Source organism: Anser cygnoides, chromosome 1, assembly GCF_040182565.1.
Source record: "Anser cygnoides isolate HZ-2024a breed goose chromosome 1, Taihu_goose_T2T_genome, whole genome shotgun sequence".
Lineage (NCBI taxonomy): Eukaryota > Metazoa > Chordata > Aves > Anseriformes > Anatidae > Anser > Anser cygnoides.
Window position 1 is genome coordinate 174,013,155 of NC_089873.1, and position 9,810 is coordinate 174,022,964.

Sequence of the window (9,810 nt, forward strand, 5' to 3'; positions counted from 1 at the left end):
GCAGGCACACAGATCTGGCCAGGGAGAGACCTCATTCTACCACCAGCATGGCCACCAGCACTCAGCCTCCACTGCCACGGAGGCACTGAGAGCATACTCACGCCAACAGACACCAAGGCCAGCACCAGGGAACTGACCCATCTCACCGGGTAGCACACGAGTAGCACAGAGTCCATGGGCTACATCACCCAAATTTCTTTCTGCAGACGGCCCTGGGGGCTCCCAAAGGCTATGCAAAGGGAGCCTGAGGAGCTCCATCTGGCCACATGCCTCTGCACTCGGGCAACGCCAGGGCCTGTGTGAGGACTGAGGGCAGGGCCAGGGGGCCTGTAGTGGGACTGGGTGCAGGTGACACCACAGAGGACGATTCACAATGTGGGGGCTGTTTCTAGGGCCAGCAGCAGGCAGTGCTGTTGCAGTCTGGCCTGAGCCATTGGTGACTGCAGCAGCAGAGGGAAGGCTGGGCAGGAACACGGCTGGGATGCAAACACCGGCCCCCCAACGAGTTGCTAAGCCTGCAGCAAGAGCCCAGCAGGGCTCGTGGCTGTCGCAGCCAGCTCTGACTGCAGTCCCTGCTGACTTCCACCTCCCTCACCCCCTCTCCTCTACCCAACCCCAGGGGCCTGCTTGGGCTTGTGCCCAAGCTCTCTCAGCCGCCTGCCAGCTCCCACACAGCCCCACTGACCCCCTTCTCTCTCAACTCTTTCAGACCATGGTTTTGGCACTTTTATTCACCTTCACATTGCTGGGTTTAATCCGTAGCCCACAGAACGTCAGCAACGAATTAGATACAGCCATGCACGAGCGCATGCGGCAGCATGCAGAGGAGCTGCAAGAGAGCATGATGCAGCTCCTGTTGGAAATGGAGCAGAGGGACCAAGAGCACAGCTGGGAGCATGCAGGAGCCCTGCTCTTATCTGTGTTGCAGCACTGGCAGTTCTGTGCCTTGTCCAGAGAGCTTGTCTTGTTCTTTGTGCTCTGCCGCATGCTCAGGAAATTGTGCCATGAGATGGGTAGCAGAAATGAGAAGGGCATCTCCAGAAGCAAGGATGACAACATCAACCAACATCAGCATTTTGTGTTTTTGTTGTTCTTCTTGTTTGTTTGTTTTTTACCTTCCAACCTTTCAAACATAACCTCCTGCAATAAAAAATATCACTATTATAATAGAGATGTCCTGAAATTAAGATACCTATTATTTATTTATTTATTTTTGGGGTGTGTGTGTGCACATCATCATCACTTTGGAAGTACTTTTTTCCATTTTTTCTTTTTCATCCACACTTTAAGGAAAGAGTGTCAAAGAACTGCCCTTTGTAACACTAAGTTTTTTGTCCAGACAAAGAAATAATCATAGTTAACACCAATGAAAACTAGAAAAGGGACATTCAAAAAGGTTCATTAACGTCCTTTGTGGGATCAAAAGCCTGTCAAGAGAATTTCCAGGTGGATTTGGAATCAATATGATTCTGAGAAAACTATAATTGCATCTTCCCTTCAGATATTTCTATTAAAATATATATAGTTATATATAGTATTATATATTGATAAGATTCTCCCTGAACCTTCTCTTCTCCAGACTGAAGAGTCCCAACTTTCTCAGCCTCTCCTCATAAGAGAGGTGTTCCAGCCCCTTCATCATCTCGGTGGCCCTCCATTGGACTTCTTCCAGTACGTCCGTGTTGTACTCTGAGCCCAGAACTGGACACAGTACTCCAGGTGCAGCCTCACCAATGCTGAGTAGAGGGGGAGGATCACTTCCCTCCACCTGCTGGCAACACTCTTCCAAATACACCCCAGGATACCGTTAACCTTCTCGGCCACAAGGGCTCAATTCTGACTCCTGGTCAGCCCGCTGTTCACCAGGACTCCCAGGTCCCTCTCTGCAGAGCTCACCAATGCTGAGTAGAGGAAAAGGATCACCTCTTTCAACCTGCTGTCAATACCTTGTTTAATGCAGCCAAGAATACCATTAGCCTTCTTGGTGGCAAGTTTACAACTTAGTGTCTACCAGGACTCCTAGGTCCTTTTCTGCAGAGCTGCTTTCCAGCTGGGCAGCTCCCAGCATGTACTGGTTATTCCTTCCCAAGAGCAGGACTTTGTACTTCCCCTGTTCCTCTTTTTGAACTTCATGAGGTTCCTATCAGCCCACCTATCCAGCCTGTCTAGGTCCCGCTGAATGGCAGCATGACTGTCTGGTGAGTCAGCCACTTCCCCCAGTTTCATGCTACCCATGAATATACTGGGGGTGCACCCTTCCCATCATCCAGATCACCCATGAAGGCGTTAAATAAGACTGGCCCCAGTACTGACCCCAGGATACTCTGCTTGTTACTGGCCTACAGCTAGACTTTGAACCACTGACCACAGTGCTCTGGGCCCAGCTATTCTGACAGTTTTTGATCCAGCTCACTGTCTGCTGGTACTGATATACATGAATGGTTCTATTTTTATATTCCTTATGGTATTGGTAGTAAACTGTTTTCTGATTCTTCTGTAATTTTTTGTTCTTGCTTAGTTTCCTTTTGAAAAAATGTTGACTTCTTGCTTGTATTAGGTTTACACAGCAAGGAGTTGGTGGGGGGGGCTGTAGGGACAGCCTCGATGAGGAGAAGCTGGGGCTGTCCCATGTTAGGCACAGCTGTTCCAGCCAGCTCCAATGGCCCCACTGCAGGGCACAGCTGAGCCCAGTAGCCAAGATGGTGGCACCTTGAGGAAAGTCTAGAGTTAATTTTCTTCATAGAGTCTCACACAGAAACCACTCTGGGAAAACCACTTAGACATATGAATTAGCCAATGACAACCCTTTCATTATGTCTTAAATGAAATTGAATTTTTAACAGCATTTGAACAAAAGGTGAGAAAATAGATCTAAAACAATAAAATAAAATATACAGATTTTTTTTTCCCCATAAAGCTAGAAATTTCTCTGAAGGATCACTTTCTCCAAAATCCCCTATGACCTCTATCTCTTCCTTGCTACGCATTTTACCCTTCACACAGTGGTGTTAAAGTGAACTCATTCCCTTTGGCTCTCCAGCATGTCTGTTAAACCTCAGAGTTCTCTTTCAATTTATACTCTTACATTCAGGCATAAATAAATAAATAAATAAATATTGCAGCCCACTGGAAACAGATCTAAACAAAAAAGCTCACCTAAATCTATTTCTAGTTTTAAAAATGGTCTTGAGAATCTTCTAAAAAAATCGTGTCATGGATGATATAGCAGAAAACTTTATTCAGTTACAACACTGTTATTCCTATGATGTTGTGTATCTCCTTTGACGCTTGATTTCACATACAAAGTATTGGAATTTCTGAGTTGCATGGAACTCCCTGAAGGGAAAAACAAACAAAAACAAATAAAAATACAATTTTTATATTCCAAACCCCAAATCTGCACCAGATTTCTTCTTCTCATTACTGTAATTCTATTAACATCAGGAGACTTGCTATTAACGTACTCCACAATATGAGAAATGAGAGTCAGACTACTTGTCTGTGATTTTTTTTTAAATAGTAACTGAAAGAGAATAGTCCCTGTGGGTGACAGCAAAATTAACAAACCCTGATGCATACATGTGGAACAAATTCCTTGAGTGTCCTTAGAGTCATCATTATACAGGTTCTCAGTAGAGCGCTTTCTTTTAATCTTCTAGCAATCTAACAGCGAGTTACACATCCTTTATCCTATCCTAAGGCATAAAAGCCATTGCTGGATGGGAAAATTAAAGCAGTTTTGTTTTGTTGTACTTTTTTTTTTTTTTTTTTTTTTTCTCCACTGGGGGTTTTGTAACCTAAGTAGGAAATATGAAATTCAGGCTAGGAATTCAATCTAAAGAAGATCACAACACCGTTATACTTTTTCAAGTTATAATTTGCATTCCAGAGTAACATACCGACAGAGCCTAATCTGTAAAACTAAAGCTGCTAATACATCTTTACAATATTTATATCATTAACTATACCAAATTTATCTGCAATAACCTTTCCCTAACAACCACCTTCATGCTTAAGCCCAAACATCTGTGATAAAAACATTTATATCCAGAAGACTTAGCATTTTGCTTCTTAAGTAATCTGTTTCTGCTGGAATACTCATTTGGCCAATGTTTGAAAGAGCTTTGTAAGATTTCAGCAAATGATCATTTTCAGTATTTTCTGGCATAAAAAAAAAAAAAAAAAAAAAACAGAGTTATAAAGAGAGCCAGGAATTATCTGCATTGAATGTCTACACAGAATGGATAATTCAACTTAAATCTTGAATCCATTTCTTGAACCAGGAAGTACTCTCCATCTGTAGTCCACCTGCTATGTAAGGGCTTACATACTGACACGAATAAAGAAATAGCCTGATACCAGTCACGATTGTTTAGCACTGACTTATTTGTAGACAACATCTCATATAATTTTTGCCCTGGCATCTGTAAATATTCTGAAAACAAAACTGCAAGCTGCTGTTCAGAATGAAGAATGGGTAGAATATGAAGTCAAAGGTTAAGAAACAAATCTGTCTGGAATAGGTAAATGCAGCCACTGAGTAGCAGAGCCTCAGTCATAAATTGGCAGTGTTATGCCAGAGCTTAAAATACTGGTTCAGTCAAGTTGGTTGTGGAGTTGTGGAGTCTCCTTCTCTCGAGATATTCAAAACTTACCTGGATGCCATCCTGTGCAACGCGCTCTAGGTGATCCTGCTCGGCAGGAGGGTTGGACTAGATGATCTTCAGAGGTCCCTTCCAACCTCAGCCATTCTCTGGTTCTGTGATTCTGTGAATAGGTTGAAGGTTAATATGCAAAGTTTTTGTCATTAACAGAATGCTGAGTTTGTTGTTGTATTTAACTTTCCCAATGTCTTCATTTTTGGTCTGTAGAGGTAGATGGCTAATATATAACTACTTAAGAAGACCTTTAAAATTATTTATGCCATTACAGTCAACAATGCACTTAACAAAATCTGGCATTTTTTCCAAAAATCTATTTTAAAAGGTTGTGCAGTTTCTTTTTGAATCAGTTTATTTTAATTGTTGAACTACTTGGCAATAAAAATAGCAAGTCTCTCTCAATATATATTCAAATGAAGATATGATAGCAGAATTTTCTTGAAGTGGAAAACAGCACTTCTGAAATTTACCATAATCAAATTGATCATTATATTTAGTAAAATAAAGGGCAAATTCCACTTTAAAATGAAATGCTCAAATAATTCATTTTTAATAAGCTGTTCATAAAAACAACATAAAGAAGATGAATATATTATCCTAACAAGGTGGCTGACGTGTTTTGTTTTTTTTCCATTTATGCTAAAAAAAAGTAAATTGGATAAAATGAAGGCACAATTAAAATATGTAAGTACTAGAAAATCCTATGCACGAAAAGTCCTCAAATACTGTCATAATGACAATTATATTCCTGAAAAGTTTGCACTTGAGAAGAGATGCAGAGCTCACAAACTGTAAAATCATCAACTTTCAAATGACGTTTTTTGTCTGGAAGACATTCCACTTTCAGTGTTATTTCCACACATATACTGCCCCAGGTAGCTACAGAAAATTGAAGATAGTATTTGTATAAAGAAATGCAGTGCCACCATATGCCCAGCAGGCTTAAAGTTGTTGAAAACTTGGCCTGTGGAATTCATTAGAGTAAAAACTGTTTTAGACCATCCTAAATGAACAGCAGCAATAATAAAACAGCTACGGTCTCAAGATACAGACGTGTAATTTTCTCTTTGTTATGAATTATAATTGGTGAATATATTAGTATGTGCCACTTGCAAGGAAAAGAAATGCTTGCTATTGGCTTCACAAATATTTGTAACTGTTTTGCATCCTTAGCTTTCATGAAGGATATGACGCAAAAGTGCCCTGAACTAGAAGGAACGAAGTGTAATAATGCTCTTAAGACAGAAAACTAAATGTTCCCTTAGTGAGAAGGACTGCCACTAGGAAGCTTTCCCAATGATAAAGTTAGAGATGCATATTCATTTATCTGTGCGAGGATTTTGTATAAAGTCTACCTCTTTTCTATAGGTGGCACAGAATGCAAAAAAATAATTCCTAGTTTTAAAATGAGCAACATTTATCCAGGCGATTAATAATAGCACACAAACTTGATGTATTGCCAAAGCTTGCTTCAGTTTATTCTTGAACGATATATTGCCTTTTCATAAATACACAACCACTAGTAAAAAAAATTAAACAAATTTTGTACAACAGTGAAAACAATTCTGTGTGCAAAATTGTTTTTGTTTATGGGCAAATTCAAGGGTTTGATTTTTGTTTTGTTTTTTTTTATTATAATTATTTTATTTTATTTTTTAAATAGAGCACCAGTAATATTACTGCTGTTTTCATTTTCATTTAAACATTTTACTGGCTGTTTTCTGCAATATGCTCTACAAGTAATAAGGAAAAAATGATGTAGCTTTAATAATTGTTTTCATGATTTATGCAGCAGTAAAGTAGTGTTTTTAAAACATATTTTCCTTCTTTGCTTTCCTCTGTAAATTGGCAATAATTTGCAGTACCATTTTTACATATTCTCTAGAACATTAGCAAAGGTATAGAAATTTGCTTTCATCCAAATACTCAGCTGGCAACAAACTTAATGATTATGAAGCAAGCCCAAATCAAATAAAAATTGTGTCCCAGAAGAAAGCAGAAAAATCACACTCTTCAAAATGTTAAGTTATGCGTGCACCTGTCCTATTCATTAAATTCATGAGGTTAAGTTGGTGAGAATAAAACATTCTAAATAAAATATAGCAACATTCATCTGCTCTATGTCCAGGTATTCCCCCATGCTCATTTTCTGCCAAGCCACAGATTGTAGAACCTATTCAACATTGATAAAATAAGTATGATATGAAACTCAGTTGCTCAGAGGCATCTTCTCTGCCCTGAAAACAGAAATATCGCATGCCAGCAGCTCTGCCATGCTGCCTTCTTAGCCCCTGCTGAAAAGATTGAAGTGAATCACAATTTCATATATGAAATTAAAAACTTCAGGTTTTGAACTCAAAGAAAATATTTCCCTGACTTCTTTTTTAGATGAAAAGCCAAGAATCAGACAGATATGAAAGCCTGAGTTCTGGAGTTATGGATGGCATGAGTTTTCATCTTCATACGGAATGCAAGAAGTACTGTTATGAAATATATTTACCTTTTGTGATTATGTTTTTATTCTTGCTCTCCTTTAGCCCTCTTCCCTCTGCAAAAACGACCAACAAACCATGTTCTTTCTGAAGGTAAATGAGGCATCTAACATTTCTGCTTGCAAGGGGTCTTGAGGGCTCTTACAGCTTATGAGCCTTGCCTTCATTTTTCATCATTTAAAGTTCTGTGTCTGTTCACAGTCTGTAAAGTCCACTCTTCATGGAAACACTTTAGAGCCTTGTCTAGTGGATAGTTCAGAGTAAGGAGTTTATAAGAATTATACTCCGTTTTCTGTTCTGCTATATCTTCTGATCATAGCCAAATGACCAGATCATTTGCCTCACTTTCCCCTGTAATGAGAATTTCCTTTATTGTGATACCATTTTTGAAACTATTATCTAAAATAAATGGTATGTTTAGTATGTATATAGCTTTACTGCCCTGGCATTGTTTTTAATGCCTTTCTTAGTGAATTTCTTTATCTCTCCACTAGCCTATTAATTGTGGGACAGGTATTTAGGTCTCTTTTATTAAAAAAAAAAAAAATTCTTTTAAAGAAGGATTAGATAGATCCATGCTCCTTTGTATATCAGTGTAATAATGTAACTCATGGAAAACATACCTGCAATAGCAGAAATACAAAGAGTAGAACTCAATGTTTTAGATACTTGCAAAGTCATTTCCTCTAAAATTCACATTTAATATTGTTTTTAAACTATTAAAAACATGCCACTATTATCTGTCCTGAAAACTGTTTAATGCTTTCTCTACAGAAGTAATATTTCTGTGTGTTTCCGGTGTGATGACAGTGCACAGTAAAAAAAAAAAAAAAAAAAAACCACATCTTTAGAGTATAGAAGGATGGTGTTTTATTTTGGATTCTTTTTAGAAAAATAAATGAACAGTTTTTAAAAAATGAAAATCAACACAGAACATCATAATGTTTTATGATGTCTGAAAAATCAGTGTGACATGACATGGATTTAATTTTTAATTTTTTTGAAAAATGTCTCTTATTTGGAGTTACGATAATATCCTTTAGACTGCAAAGGGAAGGAAAAAAAGCAGCAGTTTTACATACATTAGTTATTCCTAACAGACTGTAACCCTAGCCATATACGCAACACAAAGTACACAAGAACTCAATACTGAGATTTTTTACTTCAGTTTACTGCGCTCGAATGCATGACACTTTCTGCCCTGTTTTTTACTTCTTTGTTCTTAACTACAACGTTCTTCCTTCACAACCATATACTGCCATATGTGCACCCAGCCACTTTCTCACTCCTCCTTTTCAATAGCGCAGGGCAGAAAACAGGATAAAAAAGCTCATAGGTCAAGATAAAGACAGGGTCACTTACCATTGTTGGCAAACAGATTCAACTTGGGGAAAATAATTTATTGCCAGGTGAAATTGTTAAGGAAAGATAAAAGTAGTGACCTTCTCCAGCTGCTGTGGCCTAGGACTGCTCCTGCTCTACTGCTGGGGCCTAGCTCCGTACCCAGGGAAGCCTGGTCTCCGCCCAGGCTGGGGGATGCATCTGCCACTTTAATCTTTGCAGGTTCAACCAGTAGTAAAGCTGAGCACATATCCCAGAGACACGCAGGAAGAACACCGATATGAGTAGTCACAGAGACTGCCACAGACTAGGGGCTGCCTTCAGCAGCACCCACACGCAGGGCTCACACACCACACCAGCACAGACAGCCCAGTCCCCTCCTCCCCTCAGGCTGGCACAGCCAGCAGCTCCCTGGTGCAGGCACGCACACACACCCCTCCAGGCCCACCAGCACACACACACTCACAGGTGACCTGAGCACCAGCATGTCGCCTCTGCCCACCCAGCACCCCTGTTCACATCCCCACCAAGATTTGGTGTTAACTGTAAGCTTATTAGCATGATGCAAAAATCGTTTGAATGTGTTACCATACACTTGTCATAGACTAAGTGTGCTTGTACACATTTGTATGTGTATTCTTATCAGTTGCATGATTCTCCTACCCTGATTTCTGTCTTTAAGCCATACAAGTTGGTTCATGAAAAGAGTGAGGTGAACCTAGTCCTAAGAATTTTATTTGGGATTATAAATTTCCTTCTGATTAGGTATATAATTATTGCTTTGTTAAACATTGTAAGGAATCTCTGGATACAGCCCATTATGTTCTCAATCCATCAATGCTATGAGTACCAACAAGCATGAGATACTGTAGACTAGTCTTTGAGGATTGTGCCTACATTACTGAGTACAAGAAATCAGAAGCAGTCCCAGAGGCCTAGGAGCACAGCATGACTTGCATTTACACAGCTCAGCTCTCTTGCCCCATAAATTGCTTGCAACCAAATATCCTGTCAGAGCTTAAAACAGTTCGCTGGCATATAGCGTTCCCAAAACAAGGGATTGTCTAGGTGCCAAACAGCAGTGGTAAGTAATAGTACTAACAGATACGCAGAATAGTGTATCAATAATAGATTGGTATTTGAGCTCATGCTTTGATATTGTTCTGGTCAAGAGCTCAGAGACACAAATTCTCCTCACAATGACATTACAAATTTTGCTTATAGTCTTTTAAGCCTCTTTAACAGTTAAAGTCATATATTTCTATACAGGCTGGCTATGTGTGTCACAAGAAAAAGACACAAAAACAAGGAGGTTC

At 39.5% G+C, this 9,810-nt stretch overlaps 1 long non-coding RNA gene across 1 annotated transcript; it reads right to left on the reverse strand.

Moving 5' to 3' along the window:
- Nucleotides 1-283: 283 nt before the first annotated feature.
- On the reverse strand, nucleotides 284-9,300 carry LOC136788922 (uncharacterized). Its single transcript, XR_010827499.1, has 4 exons — nucleotides 8,516-9,300; nucleotides 4,656-4,767; nucleotides 3,157-3,336; nucleotides 284-1,140 (listed from the first exon to the last, which is right to left on the reverse strand). It is a non-coding gene; the product is annotated as an uncharacterized lncRNA (long non-coding RNA).
- Nucleotides 9,301-9,810: the final 510 nt, after the last annotated feature.